Genomic DNA, 22321 nt, shown 5'->3' with positions numbered 1-22321 from the left:
AAAGCATGTGTGGGAGGGAAAGAACGAAGGGATATGTCCCCGAACTTTTATCTTTACATTTAATTTAGGGTCTTCTATGTGTCAGGCACTGGATCATGGAGCCAGGACTACCGATGTGAATAAACAAAGACCCTACCCTCTGAGAGGAAGTTTGCACTTTAGATGTAGGGAGAGAGGCAGACAATAAACTTGTAAACTGATAACACAAAATAAGTAAGTGATCAGTGCCAGAGAACAGTGAGCAACAGAGCAGGAGCACCTTTCCTGACAAGAGTCGCTTTAAGACGCTGCTTGTTTGGCTTTCCAGGTTAATGCAACCTCAAGATTTCACTACCTGTTAAGAATGCTGGGGCACCTGTCCCCCAGGGATGCCCCAAACAGTGCTTCAGGATAGCAGAAAATAAAATAAAACAACACACTCCCATATATATTTTAACAAAATATTCAAAAGTTAGGGTTTCCCAAAAAAATGGTTCCTAATGTTCAAAGTACAGATTGTCTTTATTATATATGTATACACATTCATGGACTTCTTTGGTGGCTCAGTGGTAGAGAATCCACCTGTCCATGAGGGAGACATGGGTTTGATCCCTGGGTCAGGAAGATCCCCTGGAGAAGGAAATGGCAACCCACTCCAGTATTCTTGCCTGTAGAATCCCATGGACGGAGGAGCCTGGCAGGCTACAGTTCAAAGGATCACAAAAAAGTTGAACACAACTTAGCAACTAAACAACAACAATACACATATTCATATAAACATATACATGAATACATCTATATAAATACATATATATGTAAGACTCCTCACTCCGTGGAATTTTCCAGGGAAGAATACTGGAGTGGGTTGCCATGCCCTTCAGGGGATCTTCCAGACCCAGTGATTGAACTCAGGTCTCCTGCTCTGCAGGCAGATTCTTTACCATCTGAGCCACCAGGGATGCCCAAGTATTATAATTATATATATATATATATATATAAAAGAATATTGGGAAGGTTTTCTTTTTACAAGACCCATATTCAAAAAGTTTGAAGACTGTCAGACGAAACACCGTCATGGTCAAAGGAAATGAGTGTGGCCCGTGTGTCATGAAGGGCTTCCCATGTGGCACTAGTGGTAAAGAATCTGCCTGGAAACACAGGAGACTCAAGAGATGTAGGTTCGATCCCTGGATTGGGAAGATCCCTTGGAGAAGAAAATGGAAGCCCACTCCAGTATTCCTGCCTGGAAAATTCCATGGACAAAGGAGCCTGGAGGGCTACATTCTATGGGGTCACAAAGAGTGGGATACAACTGAGAGACTGAGTATGTGTCATCAAGACTTAGACACAAAATGGACATGCATGACTATGTCTGTGATGGTGTTTCTGTGTCTCCCAATAACACCAGATAACAGGTGTACATATGACAAGCTCTATGCTAAGCACTGTACATACATCATCTCAGGTGATCTTTAAAAGAGAAAAAAACAGTGAACTGTTACAATTTCAGTCCATTTTACAGATGGAGAAACTGAGGCTTACAGCAGTTGCAAGCATTGCTCATAAAAGCTATGTTTCATGGAGTTATGTATTCTCCCTAATGGTATGTGTTTCCTGAGAAATGAGTAAGAAACAAGGAATCTTTAGATTCCCTCTTGATCAATGAACTCATTGATCCTCATAGAACATTCTGCAACGGGTGAAGAAAAGAGCCTCCCTAAACTAAAGCACAGTGGACAATGCACACTAATTAAGTCAGCTGGAGCAGTCACTCTCAGTCTTTTCAGTCTAGGGAGAGCATCACAGGGCTTGTCTAGGGAGCATCATTTCCCATCTAGGCCTCAGAAACAGACAGTGGCAGCAAGCTTTCAGGAAGGCCTCAGTCTCACCTCAGAGCAAATCTGCCTGGCAGTGTCATAAACCTTGCTCTGTTTTCCACTCTCAGGCTTTGGTTTAGCGTTCCAGCATCTGAAGGACTATTCTAAAGCTAGTAAGTGGCTTCTGACTAGTAATTTATCTACAAAAAGCTAATATTGGACAATTACCAAGGGAACACATTAAATTTCCCTCTGAGATTAATTTAATCACACTAATTTTTTTTGTCTCCAGGGTGTTTAGACATGTACAATATAGAAGACTTTTAAACCATTCCAGATAAAATGTTAACTTTTCTTTTAAGATATCTGAAAAAGGACTAAAAAGACTCTTAAAATTATACAGAGGGAGAGAGATTCAGTATATGATTTATCCAGAGAGATATGAAGTAAAACAAAAGAAAAGCAGAGAAAAGAAAACAGAAATCAAAGGTTGTATTACCGTGGGACTCTCCCAGGGCATCGCTAAGCACTTGTTTGTCTCCTAGTGCTGGTTTTCCAAAGCTCTTCTGTGCCTCCACCTTGATGGTCTGATATCTGCTGGGAACAGGCCCAAGCTTTGGCTCACTGGCTCATCTCAGTCCAGGGCTTACGAGGCTTTGGACAACCAGAGTGGGCATTTCTTTGAGGTGATGTGGAGTTGATTGCTGAACTACAAGGGCATCTTTGGATAACTCGGTGCATACAAACTGCTTTGTTTATTAAGACTAAAAATCAGTTCATGTTGTACAGTCTGGGAACGAGGCCAAACTTCAGGCAGGACCTCGGCATTTATGACAATAACAAAGGCACAGTGGAAAAGTCCAGTTAATGAGGAAGGCACCCCTGAAGAATTTCCCAAAGGGCCAAGGGGTTATAATAACACACTACAAATAGTATGATCCTTCCTAAGACTATCTCTTATACTAGGGTTCTGCACAAATAACACCAGCCCTGGGGAACTATGCAATTTTCTCCTGAAACACTGAGGATCAGATGAGAAATGTGTGTAGCTCTGAGTTCCTATATTCTGGAGGATGCTGGGGCAACAAGGACCTCAGGTCAGATCACAGAGGTGTCCTCCTCCAACATTCCTGGGTTTTCCTGGTCTTTAGCCCATTCTCATTCAGGGGAGGCTGATAAACCTAAATTTAGACAAACCCACACTACCTGGCTTTATGATTTTTGTTTGTTGAGTGGTTTTTCTTTGGGAATAAAGGTGTTGAGAAGAGAGAATAGGGGAGAAGTTGGCAAAGATGGAAGGAAACCTGTCTACATGGAATAGGGGAAGAGAGAGGCTTCAATAGCATTTTCTATCATTAAAACATAATTCAGTTCAGTTTAGTCACTCAGTTGTGTCTGACTCTTTGTGACCCCCTGAACCGCAGCACACCAGGCCTCCCTGTTCATCACCAACTCCCTAAGTCTACCGAAACCCATGTCCAAAGTCGGTGATGCCATCCAGCCATCTCATCCTCTGTCATCCCCTTCTCCTCCTGCTCCCAATCCCTCCCAGCATCAGTCTTTTCCAATTAGTCAACTCTTCACATGAGGTGGCCAAAGTATTGAAGTTTCAGCTTTAGCATCGGTCCTTCCAATGAACACCCAGGACTGATCTCCTTTAGGATGGACTGGTTGGATCTCCTTGCAGTCCAACCAGTCCAAGGGACTCTCAAGAGTCTTCTCCAACACCACAGTTCAAAAGCATCAATTCTTTGGGCCACATTTTGCCCCTGCACTTGCCCTCTGCAATGGCCCAAACTCTGAGGAGTGTGCTTCTCTCTGAATCGGAATAAATCCACTTCTTACCTATCAACTTTGTCTCTCATTGAATTCTTTCTGTGATAAGGCATCAAGAACCTGAGCTTCATTAGGTTTCAAAACCAGGTACCATGGGTTTTGGCTGTGTTTGAGTCCTGGCCACATGGGTTCAAGTCCCAAGCGGGGTTTTGACTGGGTTCCAGTTCCAGCCATGTGGGTTCAATTTCCAATCTGAGGTAAACAGTTTCAGTGGCACCCCTCAGGCTTCTAGGAAACGTTATGGTTCCAGACCTGAAGCAAAGCCCTCAACAGCCTGTGGTTTAGCTCCTTGAAGGCTGATAGGATGAGTCGTGCTCACCTCTGTGTACTTCACCCCTGTGCCAGGAGCAGAGTAATCCCTCAAAAATTGTTGTCCTCAGAAATTTCATTTGTAATAATACTTTTAAAATTGTAATAATAGTTGGGGGTGTGAAATAAATGCATGAATAAATAAATAAGTTTGCGATGATTCAGAGAAATCCTCTACCAGAAAAACGTTCACACTTACCATTTGCCTAGCAATGTTTCAGGCATGGGGTAGTAGGTAAGGGGGATACAGAGGCATTAATTTGCACCAAACATTGTTCTCTAGCCACTGTCCTCCATTACAACTCAAATACCCAGGGAAGACAACATATATTAATTTATAACATGTCAAAATGAAAAGTATATCCTTCCTATGAGAAAGATCTTGGAAACGAGAAAGCACCAGGCAGACATGGGGAGTAAGATCTGGGGAAGGAAACTTGAAAGCAGGAAATGGGGCATAGTCCACACATAACTAGCTTCAGTTGAAAGCACTTCACTTACTATTAGCATACACAGTAACTGAAGGAGGGGTTTATCACAACCTACAGTGCTAATCACATTGTACCCCCTCTACTCTCTGAATCCAAACTGGATTTCGCATGTGTGACTAAGCCCCACCATTTCCCTGAAAATACCACTGAAATATGCCATGCTTCTGTTGCAAAATTACATGAGATACTTTCTACATACGCCTTCTTACTCATTACAGACACACTATTGTAAAGAACAATGACAGGAACTATTGCAAAGGAGAAGGCAAGAACAGCAGGAAAGGGAAGGAGGAAGGCAGACATGCTGTATAAAGAAGAATTACACATGGAGGAGGACAAACCAAACCTCCAACTTCATATGCAGAGATTAAGAAAGAGCCTTTGGAAACATACGGATTACCATATGTAAAATAGATAGTCAATGAGAATTTGTTGTGTGACTCAGGAAACTCAAACAGGGGCCCTGTAACAACCTAGAGAGAGGTGGGAGAGAGGTTCAAGAGGGAGGGGACGTAGGTATATCTATGGCTGATTCATGTTGATGTCTGGCAGACACCAACACAATACCATAAAGCAATTATCCTTCAATTAAAAATAATTTTTTTAAAAAGAAAAAAAAAAAAGCCTCCTTGCAAACCTTGTTTCGATGTCAAGAGTTCTTGGAGACATTTTCCCTTCAAATCTAAATCATATTCACCATAAAGCCACAACCATCCAAGTAGTAAGGACTTGGGCAAATACCAAGTGTCCCAAGAGATAATTGAGTACTAGGAAAATTGGAATCCTGAATCTGGAAGGTGAGTCTACATTTTACCAACTAAGTGACCTTGAAAAAAATCTTAAAACCTCCAATTGTCAGTTTTCCCATCTGTAAATTATGTGTAGTAATATTTACCTGGCACAACCAGGAAGATCATATGAGATAATGTGTATGAAAGTACTAGCACTGTGCTTCCTAATTAAATGCATTTTTCTTCCTCATTTGCTTTTGCCAAAACCTTCAGGGCACTTCTAACAGATATAAGAATAGAGGATCTGTCCAGTGTTTCTGAAACTCAAAGTGTGTATATGAATCATTTGAGGCTTTTGTTCAAATGCAGATTCTGACTCAGTAGTCTCATGATGCAGGCCAAGATTCTGAATTTCTAACAAGCTCTAGAGGAGGAGATGATGATGAGTAGAAGACTGCTCTTCAAGAAGCAGAGTACTAAAGAGCCTGTAAGTTTTGATAGGCACAAAACTTTGTAGTATAAGAAAGGGTCCATGTATTTTTTCAAAGGGCTGTGTAAATAATTTAGTGAAATTAATATAAATCCAAAAAAGTCCCATCTGTCAACTATAGATTACGAACCTCGAGTTAATACTTGATTTCACCATGAGACTATGGACCCAAATCAACATTAGAGCTAAAACGCTGAAATGCCTTAAACTAGGGCTTAGACCACAGAAAGAAAATGTCCTTTTGACTCAGCTGCAGATATTTTTTTGGATTTATCCTTCAATCCTTAGAAAAATACATTGGATGAAAATAAAAATGAGAGATACTTCATGCATTTTCAATTAAAGCTCAAGCAAATAAAAAGACCAGGTCAAGCATTAAGTTGGGGGCCAGGGGAGAAAGACTATGGCAGAAATTCCACAGAAATTTGCAGGAAGAGAAAGGGAGAGGAACAGGAGGAACCCTTTTTTAAAAATTATAAAATGCAAGAAAACTAACCCTCTGCATAGAAAATAACATATAGAGACTGACTAGATTCAAAAATTAATCATTATTTGTTAATAAAGCATAAGTTCAGAACTATTCCTAGTGTCAAAACACTTTCAGGTTTAATAAATACATGTAAAATTCACATTTGAATTAAATAAAAAGAAATCCAACTGCCTTTCATAATCAAAACATTCAATTCCAGAATAACCCAGAACATCTGAATGACTACATCATCTTCTCCCAACAGTTTAGGTTTAGATGGGCTTGAAGGGGATTGGTAATTGCCTTTTTGCGTAGCAAATGGTTCCTCAAATTCAGACAAGGATTAGGTTTCCAAATCAAGTTAGCCCATTTTTATACTATATAAACGTAACATGATATTTTATCACTTTCATATTTTTCAAAAGATATTTATTACTAACATCAGTTCAGTTGCTCAGTTTTGTCCGACTCTCACGACCCCAAGAACCACAGCACGCCAGGCCTCCCTGTCCATCACCAACTCCCAGAGTCCACCCAAACCCATGTCCATTGAGTAGGTGATGCCATCCAACCATCTCATCCTCTGTCGTCCCCTTCTCCTCCTGCCCTCAATCTTTCCCAGCATCAGGGTCTTTTCCAATGAGGCAGCTCTTCGCATCAGGTGGCCAAAATATTGGAGTTTCTGCTTCAACATCAGTCCTTCCAATGAACACCCAGGACTGATTTCCTTTAGGATGGACTGGTTGGATCTCCTTGCAGTCCAAGGGACTCTCAAGAGTCTTCTCCAACACCACAGTTAAAAAGCATCAATTCTTTGGTGCTCAGCTTTCTTTATAGTCCAATTCTCACATCCATACATGACTACTGGAAAAACTATAGACTTGACTAGACAGACCTTTATGACAAAGGAATGTCTCTGCTTTTTAATATGCTGTCTATGTTGGTCGTAACTTTCCTTCCAAGGAGTATGCGTCTTTTAATTTCATGGTTGCAGTCACCATCTGCAGTGATTTTGGAGCCCCCCAAAATAAAGTGAACCACTGTTTCCACTGTTTCTCCATCTATTTGCCATCAAGTGATGGGACCAGATGCCATGATCTTAGTTTTCTGAATGTTGAGCTTTAAGCCAATTTTTTCACTCTCCTCTTTCACTTTCATCAAGAAGCTCTTTAGTTCTTCACTTTCTGCCATAAGGGTGGTGTCATCTGCATATCTGAGGTTATTGATATTTCTCCCAGCAGTCTTGATTCCATCCTGTGCTTCTTCCAGCCCAGCATTTCTTATGATGTACTCTGCATAAAAGTTAAATAAACACGGTGACAATATACAGCCTTGATGTACTCCTTTTCCTATTTGGAACCAGTCTGTTGTTCCATGTCCAGTTCTAACTGTTGCTTCCTGACCTGTTTCTCAAGAGGCAGGTCAGGTGGTCTGGTATTCCCATCTCTTGAAGAATTTTCCACAGTTTATTGTGATCCACACAGTCAAAGGCTTTGGCATAGTCAATAAACCAGAAATAGATGTTTTTCTGGAACTCTCGTGCTTTTTCAATGATCCAATGGATGTTGGCAATTTGATCTCTGGTTCCTCTGCCTTTTCTAAAACCAGTTTGAACATCTGGAAGTTCACGGTTCACATATTGCTGAAACCTGGCTTGGAGAATTACTAACATAAACATATTTTTAAAAGATTCATCTCTTCTTAGAAAATTATCTTCTTTACCCAGATATAATGAAAATGTTAACTGTGAATCTGTTTGTGTCCTCAGCCCCTCAGTCATGTTCTACTCTTTGCAACCCTATGGACAGTAGCCCGCCGGCTCCTCTGTCCTTGAGGTTCTCCAAGCAAGAATACTAGAGTGGGTTACCATTTCCTCCTCCAAGGGATTTTCCTGACCCCGGGATCAAACCCATGTCTCCTGCATCTCCTGCATTGGCAGGTGGATTCTTTACCACTGAAGAAGTCCCAATTGTAGTCTGCTGCTGCTGCTGCTGCTGCTAAGTCGCTTCAGTCATGTCCGACTCTGTGCGACCCTGTAGACGGCAGCCCACCAGGCTCCCCCGTCCCTGGGATTCTCCAGGCAAGAACACTGGAGTGGGTTGCCATTTCCTTCTCCAATGCATGAAAGTGAAAGTGAAAGTGAAGTCTCTCAGTCGTGTCCGACTCTTCAGGACCCTGTGGACTGCAGCCCACCAGGCTCCTCTGTCCATGGGATTTTCCAGGCAAGAGTGCTGGAGTGGGGTGCCGTTGCCTTCTCCAATTGTAGTCTAATACCATTTAATTTTATACTTAATATTACAATGTGTTATGCTATTATTTTTTTTATATAAGATAATGTTAAAATCTCAAGGTGACCACAAATCCCTGAGGAGCTAAGATCCTATCTTATACTTTTATAAATCTCTAAAGGATTTAATGAAATGATAAAAATTACTAATTACTCAATATAAGTCTGATAAACCCAATTTTCAAAATGCAAAATAATATGTCAAGGGAAAGCAATTCCATTTATCAGAACAAACATGAGCTAGTAATAAGTGTTAGCAATTCACAACACAAACAAGTAATTTCCAGTATATAACTTAGAGAAGTACATTTGCCAAAGAAAGATAGGTTCTAGCATAAGTACAGATTTTTCACATTTTTAGCATAACATCTTTGTGTGGTTCATTAACATTTCCACATTAAAGAGTGAGGGAGAAGAAAAAAAAAATCAAACATTTCTTTACCTTATTTTTCTCACCTAGAAAAGTCTGAACAATGCTTTCTCTGCAAAACATTATGAAGTTCAGTCTATTGTGCTTCTAATCTCAAGAATGTCTTGCTTATAACAATGGTGTTTTTGCAGAATTTGGCATACAAGAGTGTTTAAAATATTGCAGTATAGGACTATGTGGTTTGCAAGAATCATAGAAACATGATTTGGAAAACAATCTTTAAAGTTCAATTATTCATTCCAACCTTCTGCTTCCATATAAGTTATCTAAACCAGCACTATAATAGATTTAATATCTTTAAAGGCTTTCTGCTAATTAAGACAGAGAGCAATAATGTAGCACAATTAAACAAAAATTGGGTTGGCAGCCAGAAGAGCTAATTATAGAAACTGGAAACTAGCTAAGGCAACAAGACATAATGATTATGGCCCAATGGGAACCTGTTGGAAGGCATCTAGTGAAAAGGCACTGGCTCTGTCCTCAACTGTGTTGTGCTCAGTATTTTACTTAAGAACTTACATCAGGGATTCTTGAACTCAATGGACATGAACTTGAGCAAACTCTGGGAGATAGTGGAAGACAGGGAAGCCTGGCGTGCTGTAGTCTATGGGGTCGCAAAGAATCGGACACAACTTAGCAACTGAATAACAACATCAGTAATTCTTAACCTGCTTGCTCATTAGAAACACATGGGTGGATTTCTTTTTTTAATATCACTGCATAGACTCCATCCCCCAGAGCCTCTGATTTGATTGGCCTATAGGCTTATATATCAGTGAAAATGAAGAAGGCATGCTCATAAGTCCACATGTGACACAGGACAGGAAGGTCTGTCCTACAACAAGCAAGATGCAGAGATAAATGTGGCACAGTCCTGATCACTAATAATGAAAATGAGGTTAATATGAGATTAATAGGCACCAACAATCACCGAAAACTAGTGCCAGCTTTGGTTGCAGTAATAATGCTTCCACTTCAAGCTGGTCAAATACCTTTTAGAATATTGCTTGACTTTGGAGCAACCCACTGTAAGAAATGATAGCAAAGTTGAAGCTCTTTGAAAAGAAAGGGAATTGGAGATGATTCTGGAGACAAGTCTACTTAGTGAGCCAAATATCAGAAAGGTTGTCATGGGAAACAGGAGATGCATTTGCTCTGCTTTGGCCTCAGAAGAAAAGCTAACCCAAAGGATAACAGAGCAAAGAAGATCACTTTGCATCAATCAGTAGACAAACTGTCTAATGGTCAAAGCTATACAAAGACAGAAAAGGCCCTTTTAAGAGAGGGATACAAACAGACTGGATGTGCCGTCAGTGAAAATTCTGTAGAAGTTGATGGAAAAGCTTTAAAGGATAATTCTACACTGAGATTCTGTGATGAACTTCAGCTATCTTCCTTACTGTACCAACCAGGTTTTCTCATCTGAATAAAATAACTCCTCTTCCGTGCATTTTCAGACTACTGGTGCAGAATGATGTCACCAACTGCAACATATATACATTGTACCTGGACAGGCCACAGCTATAATGAGGTGACCTTGAGTCACAGCAAACTTTACAACCAAAGAGTACACATGAAAACCAGAACAACCAGCGCTGCCAGAAATGTCACATCAGGATATTAGCAGGTAGAAATTTACATCACCAATCTAGATATAAGAATCTGCTGTTCTCTGCTCCAAAGAACAGTGTTTCACCATTCAAGCCAGATAATTCTTACAAAGACATACACACATTCTTATAGCTACAACATTCCCTACATGCACATAAATACACAACACACAAATATTTATATATATGGCTCCTTATCAATTCTTAGTATCATTTTTAAGTGATCTCCAGGTCTAACTTTAATGCCTAAATAGTTTACTTTTGTAAGAAACTGCATATAGAATGTCAGATATAAAACTCACTAGTAATCTAGTACTGGTTTTATAATAGTAGACATGAATTTGAGACTAAACTGTTAACACAAATGATTTGATTAATCTTTCAATTACAAAATATAAAATGTGATAGTTATTAACTTTTAATAATATGAATCACAGAAACAAACTGTTTGGTCCAGTAAAGAAAAGTATAAAACCGGGTTAAAAACCACCTTGAGACTGTTGGGTTGGTGGTTTTTCCGTTAGCCCCTCAACTGTTACTGAACTTGCCCAATATTATCCACATGATTGATTTATGGATTACCTTCATAAACCACTGGCCAACAAAGGAAACTGCAGTTGCAGTTCTTGCTTCACACAGGAGGTTACTTTCCTTCCTGCTCCATCTTTTCATTTCTCAGCCTTAGCTTAATCTAGTCCACCAGAGCTAGGCTACAACAGAGCTCCAAAATTCAAACATCAAAATTAGCTTATTTTAACTCTTTTAATTCCAATTACATATTGTTTGAAAACTATTTAAAATTTTATATCATTGCAATGAATGAAGTAAAAGCAAAATAAACAAATGAAGCTAATTACATGGCTTTACTAGAAACTTACTTCGTAGAGCAGACGGAACAGAACTAACTTATGAGGATGCTGAAATTATCTCACTCAAACCTGGAAGAAGTAAAAAGCAAACTCTTCAAAGTTCTAGAACTTAACTGGATTTTTAAATTTTCTTAATGTACCATTTTAGAACATTTAGAAATAGGAATTCAGAGGCTAAAACAAAAGGTTAAAACAGATCAACCAAATTAAGGAAACAAAACAAAACAAAAAATCAGACAAACGTTTAGCCAAATAACAGTATTTAAATAAATCAGATGTCAAAATGATGACATATTTATACTTTCAAAGTCTTGAATCTATAATGAAAATGAATTTGAGGGATATCCAAAAATTATCTTTTCTCCTACAAGTATTTATAAAACCTCTGTCATGTAGAACACAGAATAATGGACACAGATATTAACAGCACACAAAACAGAAAGCGTTTCAACGTTTGCTAAAAAGTCACTGCTACTATAGTAACTCCCCAATACAAAAAAATGCAACAACCAACAACCAGAAAAGACAGCAAATGCAAGTTACTGGCACTTTCCACAACCAATTCCAACTTGTCACAGTGCCTGGCATCATCCATACTTTTTGGTTGGTACATAAATTGCTTTAATCATCAGGCTTCTTGGTGAGCATCTACAGCATGTTGGCAGTACAACTACGCTGCTCATGAAAAAAAGAAGAGAAAACCAAATTTTCCCAGGATTAAAACAGGACTAGGATGTGTCCCAACATGTAGATATCCCGAGTCTTCCAAAGAAAATGTTTAAAGTTTTACCTTCCCATGGCTTTCTGTACCTAGTCAAAATGTGAGAAAACTGACTCAAAAATCCTTCACTGCATTTCAGTGAGTCTGAAAGCTTAATACTATTTCTCTTTTTATTGCTTATTATTAACTGAGTAAGACCTTCTTTTCTGCATGTTTTTTCCCTTGCCCTCTGACTTCCAAAAAAATTAAACTGCTTTCTTCAGGTCCACCAACTGCTTCCATGTGATGTAAAGATATTCTGCTTCAACTTCTACGTTCATGAGCACCTAGCTTCAGATATGGTTACGCACCACCCTGTACCCCACCCCACCCCAGCTTTCATCTCCCCCTTTCCCTGTTTTCCTCAGCACTCCCCTCTCTAACTGAGTGGGAGTTTCTATCCCTACACCTTTCAGCCATCACTCGTTAACAAGTTCTGTTTTTCTTCTAACTTGAAGTGCCTTCTTCCAATGGATATCCTTAATCTACTACTCTAACCCCACCCAAATTACATTCCCTATTAACCTGGGCATTTCCATTTGATTGTCAAACCTATTTAATCCAGAGGGCTACTAAAGTCCTCACTTTGTGACTCCTCAGCCCCTTGAGAGCCTATTACCTCATATTCGAATTCTTTTTTTAAACAGTCAGATCTCACCTACCTGAACTATAATTTCCCATGACCCATCCCCACCACCAATTAGATCAGTTTTGAGGATTTTGCTCCCATTTCTAACAAGTGGTGGTACATATAAACAAACATATAAACAAACAAGTCTCAAGTCATTTCCCATTTCCTCTGTTAACACTTCGTCAAACATCTTCACTCACACTGAGCCTTCATTTCCCTAACACAGGCCACATCACACAATTAGAATTTAGCATTACCTTTTGATTATTACCTATTATCAAATTCATTCTTATGTGCTGGCCTTCTCTACTTGAATAGATTACACACACTCCTTGAAAGTGGAAAGCAGAATCTATACCCCCTTTATAAATAATCCCAGCACTTCCCTGGTGGCTCAGACAGTAAGGAATCCGCCTGCAATGCAGGAGACCCGAGTTCTATCTCTGGGTTGGGAAGATTCCCTGGAGAAGGTAATGGCAACCCACTCCAGTATTCTTGCTTGGGAAATCCCATGGAAAGAGGAGCCTGGCAGGCTACAGTCCAGTGGGGTTTCAAAGCAGAATATCTTTAAATTACATGGAAGCAGCTGGTGGACCTGAAGAAAGCAGTTTAATTTTTTTGGAAGAAAGCAGTTTAAATTTTTTGGACATGACTGAGCGACAAACACTTTCACTTTCAGCACTCAACACATTGCCAGTTTTAGCAACAGGGTCTTCTAGCACGCAGTTTGGGGCCCACCTAAAAATACTCTACACATTTCAGTTTCCTCATGTGTTTTTACTCCTTTCAGCTTCACCTTTTTTTCATACATCTCCTCAGAACCTCTTTGGAAAGTAATTAAGTCAATGAACACATGTTGCTAGGTCTAGAGTAGGTACATTGTGAACATACTGAATTTTAAAAATCATTTTTATCTCTATTTTTTAAAAAAGGAGACAATGAAACATTAATTCACCCACACACAGGAATAGAAAGTTTTACTGTTATGTCAGTCTGGTCTCAGAGAAACACAGACATGTCATTACAATGTGGGCCTAAAGAGGTCCAGTGACTGTCCAAGTTCACACATCCAGAATGATGGTGGGCCACAATCTCTAACTCCACTCTTAACCACTTATTCTGAGTTAAAAGAGAAGTGACTATGTAAACATACAAGTCCCAGTCAGTGGGTGGGAGGGAAATGGAAGGGGCTCATGCTGAAGGGCATCTTGGTGATGTCATTGTAGCACCGACCGCTGAGCGTCCGCCATATTGTCACACTGAAGAAATACTTTTTGGAAAACCCAAATGGTCATTGTTTTACCAATCACAAAACTCATAAGAGCAACAAGAGCTTCCATTTAGTAACCATAATATCAACAAGCCATCTCAAGATTCTAAGAATAAATTACGGTGTTCAAATTGACATTTGGGGAAGGAAGGCCTCCTTTAAAAGCATCTGAAACTACTTGGCTAAACTTTCACCAACTTCAAGCCAGGACACTTCCTTTTAGCTCAGGGAAAAAACTCTTTAGAAACTTCCCATCTACCTTTGTGCAAGAAATATTTTCAGATAAAAGCTATACAGTGTTCAGGTTTACTGGACTTTCTGAGTTGGAGGCAGGATAAGTTTCTCAGCACTCAGACAAGTTCCTCCCCCTTCTCAAATTCTGTCTAAGTTCAAGAGAATTGAACAGGGATATGTCTGTGCTGACGTAAAGAAAAATAACAGGACACAGTGGGAAGCAATGTTTTCCAATATTTGTTTATTTTTTAATAAAGTCAGAAAATAGCTATAATTAATCTAACACTTTTTCTGACATTTTTGACATCAACACATTCTAATACAATTACAGCTGTTTTCACTACTCCTACCGTTCACTCCGAACTCCTCCTAATAGGGATCGTGAGTGGCTGTCTGGCTCGTGCTTATGTTTTCCTAACGTTTTTAACATTAACATATTTTAATACAACTGTTCTCATTACTTCTATTATTCATTCCTATTATTAACCAAGAAAACTTTGAACTCCTTTCTAATGAGAAGAATAAGCCCAGCGCTTGGCTCACTCTTCCTCCACCCGGGTCCTGCTTTGTGTCACACATCTTGGCAGTCTGAAGCCCACTTGCAGGTTTATGTTTTCCACCTTCCAGTTTTCACAATATCATGTCTCATTTGCCAATTAATTTTACTTAGAATCATTAACCTTGTCTTTTGTTTGTATTCTAAACCCTTTATCTTTTAAAAGCACTTTTGGTCATTTTTTAAGACTGTTCTATGCTCTATAAATTGCTTTGAAGCTTAAGGGTTTGTTGAAAAATTAAGGTTTTTCTAGGTATTGAAATATCTTTTTTCAGCCTTCAAAGAGAAAAGTTTGCTTGGCCAGTCTTTGTGTTTGTGGAAATTATACCATTTATCTGTGCTTTGTGTAAATTTTTACCCCAAGTTCTCATCTACAAATGCTAAGGGTAGGATTTAAGGTCCTTCTTAGCCTCACATTTGTAAAATTTTGTATCTCCTTTATCTACCTTTGTCTTCAGAGTATAAAAACTTCACCAGCAGGTATGTAATAAGAGAAGGAGAGGGAATTCAGAGGATTTGTTTGATGGGTTTTCTGTTGTTACTGTTTTTCAAGATTGGTCAAATGAGCAGCAAGGTATCATGGAAATAAACAGGCTTTCAATTTGACCAATCTAAATTAGGATTCTACCTATGAGCTGTATGACTTCAGACAAATTACTAAATGGGACGCCACTTCATCTCTTGGGTTTTTTTTTTTTTAAGTCAGATAAAACATTTTATTTTATTTTTTTTTAAAAGGAATCCAAATTGGAAAAGAAGAACTAAAACTCTCACTATTTGCAGATGACATGATCCTCTACATAGAAAACCCTAAAGACTCCACCAGAAAATTACTAGAATTAATCAATGACTATAGTAAAGTTGCAGGATATAAAATCAACACACAGAAATCCCTTGCATTCCTATACACTAATAATGAGAAAACAGAAAGAGAAATTAAGGAAACAATTCCATTCACCATTGCAACAGAAAGAATAAAATACTTAGGAATATATCTACCTAAAGAAACTAAAGACCTATATATAGAAAACTATAAAACACTGGTGAAAGAAATCAAAGAGGACACTAATAGATGGAGAAATATACCATGTTCATGGATTGGAAGAATCAATATAGTGAAAATGAGTATACTACCCAAAGCAATTTATAGATTCAACGCAATCCCTATCAAGCTACCAACAATATTCTTCACAGAGCTAGAACAAATAATTTCACAATTTGTATGGAAATACAAAAAACCTCGAATAGCCAAAGCGATCTTGAGAAAGAAGAATGGAACTGGAGGAATCAACCTACCTGACTTCAGGCTCTAATACAAAGCCACAGTTATCAAGACAGTATGGTACTGGCACAAAGACAGAAATATAGATCAATGGAATAAAATAGAAAGCCCAGAGATAAATCCACGCACATATGGACACCTTATCTTTGACAAGGAGGCAAGAATATACAATGGATTAAAGACAATCTCTTTAACAAGTGGTGCTGGGAAATCTGGTCAACCACTTGTAAAAGAATGAAACTAGAACACTTTCTAACACCATACACAAAAATAAACTCAAAATGGATTAAAGATCTAAACCTAAGACCAGAAACTATAAAACTCCTAGAGGAGAACATAGGCAAAACACTCTCTGACATACATCACAGCAGGATCCTCTATGACCCACCTCCCAGAATATTGGAAATAAAAGCAAAAATAAACAAATGGGACCTAATTAACCTTAAAAGCTTCTGCACATCAAAGGAAACTATTAGCAAGGTGAAAAGACAGCCTTCAGAATGGGAGAAAATAATAGCAAATGAAGCAACCGACAAACAACTAATCTCAAAAATATAAAAGCAACTCCTACAGCTCAACTCCAGAAAAATAAACGACCCAATCAAAAAATGGGCCAAAGAACTAAACAGACATTTCTCCAAAGAAGACATACAGATGGCTAACAAACACATGAAAAGATGCTCAACATCACTCATTATCAGAGAAATGCAAATCAAAACCACTATGAGGTACCATTTCACGCCAGTCAGAATGGCTGCGATCCAAAAGTCTACAAGCAATACATGCTGGAGAGGGTGTGGAGAAAAGGGAACCCTCTTACACTGTTGGTGGGAATGCAAACTAGTACAGCCACTATGGAGAACAGTGTGGAGATTCCTTAAAAAACTGGAAATAGAACTGCCTTATGATCCAGCAATCCCACTGCTGGGCATACACACTGAGGAAACCAGAAGGGAAAGAGACACGTGTACCCCAATGTTCATCGCAGCACTGTTTATAATAGTCAGGACATGGAAGCAACCTAGATGTCCATCAGCAGAGGAATGGATAAGAAAGCTATGGTACATATACACAATGGAGTATTACTCAGCCATTAAAAAGAATACATTTGAATCAGTTCTAATGAGGTGGATGAAACTGGAGCCTATTATACAGAGTGAAGTAAGCCAGAAGGAAAAACATAAATACAGTATACTAATGCATATATATGGAATTTAGAAAGATGGTAACAATAACCCAGTGTACGAGACAGCAAAAGAGACACTGATGTATAGAACAGTCTTATGGACTCTGTGGGAGACGGAGAGGGTGGGAAGATTTGAGAGAATGACATTGAAACATGTAAAATATCATGTAAGAAACGAGTTGCCAGTCCAGGTTCGATACACGATACTGGATGCTTGGGGCTGGTGCACTGGGACGACCCAGAGAGATGGTATAGGGAGGGAGGAGGGAGGAGGGTTCAGATGGGGAACACATGTATACCTGTGGCGGATTCATTTTGATATTTGGCAAAACTAATACAATTATGTAAAGTTTAAAAATAAAATAAAATTTTAAAAAATTAATTAATTAAATTAAAATTATTTTAATTAAATAAATTAAATTATAAATTTAAATTATAAAAAATTATAAAAAATAAATAAAATAAATTAAATTAAAATTAAAAATTTTTTTAAATTAATTAATTTTTAATTTTATTTTTAAACTTTACATAATTGTATTAGTTTTGCCAAATATCAAAATGAATCCGCCACAGGTATACATGTGTTCCCCATCCTGAACCCTCCTCCTTCCTCCCTCCCCATACCATCCTCTGGGTCGTCCCAGTGCACTAGCCCCAAGCATCCAGTATCGTGGGGTTTGTGGAAGATTAGCTATATGTGCAAAGCACCTGGTTCACAACTACACTCACAGTTTTAAGAATATGAGCCATTATCCAGCTCTATGACCTTGAGTAAATCACCTGAGACCTCTGTGCATCAATGTCTTCTTAAATAAAAGTGAGATAAGTAAAGTGCTCCCTTCATAGAGTTGTGAGATGAAATCAGTTTACTATAATAGAATGCTTAGAACCATGTAAGCACTTACATATGTGTAACCTATTATCATTATTAATACTAACTTTGTTACTGTCATCACAGTTAACCATACATCTGTCAATATCCATACTAAGAATATCAGGATTATTTCCTGAACTTATCAAATGCATTGCCCAGAGTATTAAGTACTAGCACTTTCATATGGCTTAGTTGGCAGGCTGGAGTGGGGTGTACTCTACAATCATAGTCATTCACACTGTTAGTCTTCTTGCTTTAGGTGCATCTGCATCTCCATATTGCATTCCCTGCATAATTTATCAGCAGCTTCTACACCTTTAGTATCACAGACTTGCTAACTTTTTGACATGATATCTGCTGCAAAAAGTAACTTCAGCCAATTTCTCAGTGTCTTCCTAAGCCATTTTCACTGATATCTTACTTTACCCAGTACTTTATAGGAAATCTAAAATTGACTGTGCATACTTGCCCACAAACATGTTAAAGAAAAAATTCATAAAAAAGGTTTAGCCTAGGATGTGGTACATAGTACACATCCAACATATACTACCTAGTCTTACCGTTATCAAACATTTATATAAATTATTTCATTTAACCCTATGGTAGATAATCCTCTAAGGAAAATGCCCCATTTCAAAGGTAAAATTAATGATGTGCAGAAAAATAAATATATTGAAATCACAAGTTAGTAAATGAGAAAGAGAGCAAAGGATTCAAGCTGTGGTTTATCTTATCCTGAAACATTCTCTCTACTACATTTGAGGAAGCTTTGCCATTTTTTCTTTCATATTTTTTATAATTTTCGGTTTATCCCCATCCCCCTTTCAGCCTTTAGGGAAGGATATTACTTCATCAATTATTAAGAGCATTCTCACCGAGATCTGTTCAGTTCAGTTGCTCAGTCATGTCTGACTCCTTGCGACCCTAAGAATCACAGCATGCCAGCCCTCCCTGCCCATCACCAATGCCAGAGTCCACCCAAACGCATGTCCATTGAGTCGGTGATGCCATCCTACCATCTCATCCTCTGTCGTCTCCTTCTCTTCCTGCCCCCAATCCTTCCCAGCATCAGAGTCTTTTCCAATGAGGCAGCTCTTCACATCAGGTGGCCAAAGTTTTGGAGTTTCAGCTTCAACATCAGTCTCTCCAGTGAACACCCAGGACTGATTTCCTTTAGGATGGACTGGTTGGATCTCCTTGCAGTCCAAGGGACTCTCAAGAGTCTTTTCCAACACCACAGTTCAAAAGCATCAATTCTTAGGTGCTCAGCTTTCTTCATAGTCCAACTCTCACATCCATACATGACCACTGGAAAAACCATAGCCTTGACCAGACAGACCTTTGTTGGCAAAGTAATGTCTCTGCTTTTTAATATGCTGTCTACGTTGGTCATAACTTTCCTTCCAAGCAGCAAGCATCTTTTAATTTCGTGGCTGAAATCACCATCTGCAGTGATTTTGGAGCCCCCCAAAATAAAGTCTGACACTGTTTCCCCATCTATTTCCCATGAAGTGATGGGATCAGATGCCATGATCTTCGTTTTCTGAATGTTGAGCTTTAAGCCAACTTTTTCACTCTCCTCTTTCACTTTCATCAAGAGGCTCTTTAGTTCTTCTTCACTTTCTGCCATAAGGGTGGTGTCATCTGCATATCTGAGGTTATTGATATTTCTCCCGGCAATCTTGATTCCAGCTTGTGCTTCTTCCAGCCCAGGGTTTCTCATGATGTACTCTGCATATAAGTTAAATAAGCAGGGTGACAATATACAGCCTTGACATACTCCTTTTCCTAGTTGGAACCAATCTGTTGTTCCATGTCCAGTTCTAACTGTTGCTTCCTGACCTGCAATACAGGTTTCTCAAGAGGCAGGTCAGGTGGTCTGGTATTCCCATCTCTTTCAAATTTTTCCATAGTTTATCGTGATCCACACAGTCAAAGGCTTTGGCATAGTCAATAAAGCAGAAATAGATGTTTTTCTGGAACTCTCTTGCTTTTTCGATGATCCAGTGGATGTTGGCAATTTGATCTCTGGTTCCTCTGCCTTTTCTAAAACCAGCTTGAACATCTGGAAGTTCACGGTTCACGTATTGCTGAAGCCTGGCTTGGAGAATTTTAAGCATTACTTTACTAGTGCCTGAGATCTGCACATTTTTTAAAAAACCCATTTCCATTTGAGGTAATATCCTTTAAAGCTACGCGAGACTGAGCGAAAGGCCCATGGCTTCTGCCTTACCTAAAAGGATAGCCCACGTATGAAGTGCTTAAAAATCCTTAAAATCAGATAGATATAGATTCAAATACTATCTCTATAAAGAATAGCTCATGGGGTCACTTTTTGTTATTCTGCTTTAATCCATACAATAAGTTTATGAAATCACTACACTTATTATCTGTAATTTTTATCTGAATAGACTGAGGCTGAGAAAAGTCCTACAACTCATGTGTGGCCAGACATCCTATTGGGAGTTCCCAAATCAACACACCATCAGCCAGGTCTGGTAGGGACCCTTGTTCACTGTAGGAGGGCCTGGCTTATCCCCTTTGAGCCATGGGAAGGGTCATTAGACCCAGGACACTCATGCCCCTCTCTGCTCTGCAGCTTCCTTCTCTCAACTCTTGGTGTCATTCTTGGTTTTCCTAGACCTTAATGGGCTTTGTTTTTTCCTTAGTATGTTTAAACTCAGAGATGAAGCTGCCTTATTCCATCTGCTGCAGCTGCAGAATATTGTTCTACTGCCTTGTCACTGTTAAGAAGACCAACAGAAAACACACACATCTGTGTGCTTCTGTTCAATATCATGCAAGCTCAAGAAAATAAAAACCTCTGTTATGATTGGCGTATTATTATTAATAGTAAAAGAAAGATGAAGCAAGCATGGCAAATGGTTACTACCTATTTAATCTGTGTAGTGGGCATACAGGTGATATATTATTTCCTGTACTTTTCTCTAAGTTTTAAATATTATATAAATTAAGTAAAAATAACTATAAAGGACAGTATCATCTTACAAGTAACATAAAAAATATGGCTTTCCTTATACAGTCACTACTCACAGAATGAAAATACTTCTTACATATTGGAAAAATAAGGATATAGCCAAATATGTAAATGCATGATTACCCAGTAGTAGATTACTGAACTTTTCCCCCGAGATCTTAAAATATAGATTTCTACTCCTCTTATTTAGGATTTGGTGGTCAAGGCTTTCAAGGGTCATCCTTAAGAGTTAAGGAACTGGCTATAAAATGGATAGAAAGGCATGGGGCCAAGTCTAGTGATCACCAGCCAGGCTAAATGACCAGATGGCAGGAGGCTGCACAGAGTGGAAATAATCACCATGAAGAAAGCCATCCTCCCACTAGCACATTCATTAGCCTTCTGAGAGAGATTCCTTCTCTCATGGGGAGGCTTACTTTAACCAAGTTTATAAAATAAATGAATAAAATCAGAGTTGCCATGTATTATTCTAATGAGAAATCTGTCATAGAGGCAGTGTGCTGTAGAGAATCTCCCTGTAGAGAATCACAAGTTAGGTAATTAGCACAGCATGAGAAGAGGAGTGGTTAGCTATCTCTGTTGGTATCGAGCTAGAGCCGTCCAATGCTTTCATCTACACATATGGAAATGACCTCCCAAAAGGAACCAAATACTAAAAATAATCCATTGGCCAAAATTCTCTCTCCTCTAGCTAGTTCCTGGATGGACACTGCTAAAGTTTGTCCCAAGAAACTCACATTGCTACATCTTAATAGTCATCAAATCCCTCTGTGAATTCAGACTCTGGTTAATGTGCTAGTAACTCAATCATACCAGGTCTTATAGGCTGCATGTCAACCGCAGCATCAATTCTACCAATTATCTTTCTTAGAACTTATCTTAAAAGCCCATGTAGCAACTTAAGTTGAGTCAAGGAAAGAGGAGATTTTAATGAGAGTCGGACATGACTGAAGCAACTTAGCAGCAGCACCGTGACATAATTCACAGTGTTCACCAGTGTATCCCAAGTTTCTAGAATAGTGCCAGTCACTTAGTAGATGTTCAATAAATACTTATGTAAATGAAAAAAAAAAAAAACTTGCTTAAAAAAAAAAGGTACTTCAGGGACTTCCCTGGTGGTCCAGTAGCTAAGAATCCACCTGGCAATGCAGGGGACACAGGTTGGATCCCCAGTCAGGGAATTAAGATCCCACATGCCTTGGGGCAACCACT

General features: G+C 38.9%; 1 protein-coding gene across 7 annotated transcripts in view; it reads right to left on the bottom strand.

Moving 5' to 3' along the window:
• ATP8B4 (ATPase phospholipid transporting 8B4 (putative)) overlaps positions 1 to 22321 on the bottom strand; it is a 348133-nt gene that overhangs the window by 218480 nt on the left and 107332 nt on the right. The window contains exon 1 of one of the 7 annotated variants that reach the window (XM_061428805.1): positions 11328 to 11608. The exons of the other annotated variants lie outside the window; for them this stretch is intronic. The gene's annotated coding sequence lies outside the window, so the exon portion shown is untranslated. Of the gene's footprint in view, positions 1 to 11327; positions 11609 to 22321 lie in introns of those variants that run through there. 7 annotated transcript variants of the gene reach the window in all.

The sequence above is a fragment of the Bos javanicus genome, chromosome 10, assembly GCF_032452875.1.
Source record: "Bos javanicus breed banteng chromosome 10, ARS-OSU_banteng_1.0, whole genome shotgun sequence".
Taxonomy (NCBI): Eukaryota; Metazoa; Chordata; class Mammalia; order Artiodactyla; family Bovidae; genus Bos; species Bos javanicus.
This window is presented reverse-complemented; position numbering and strand designations above follow the sequence as displayed.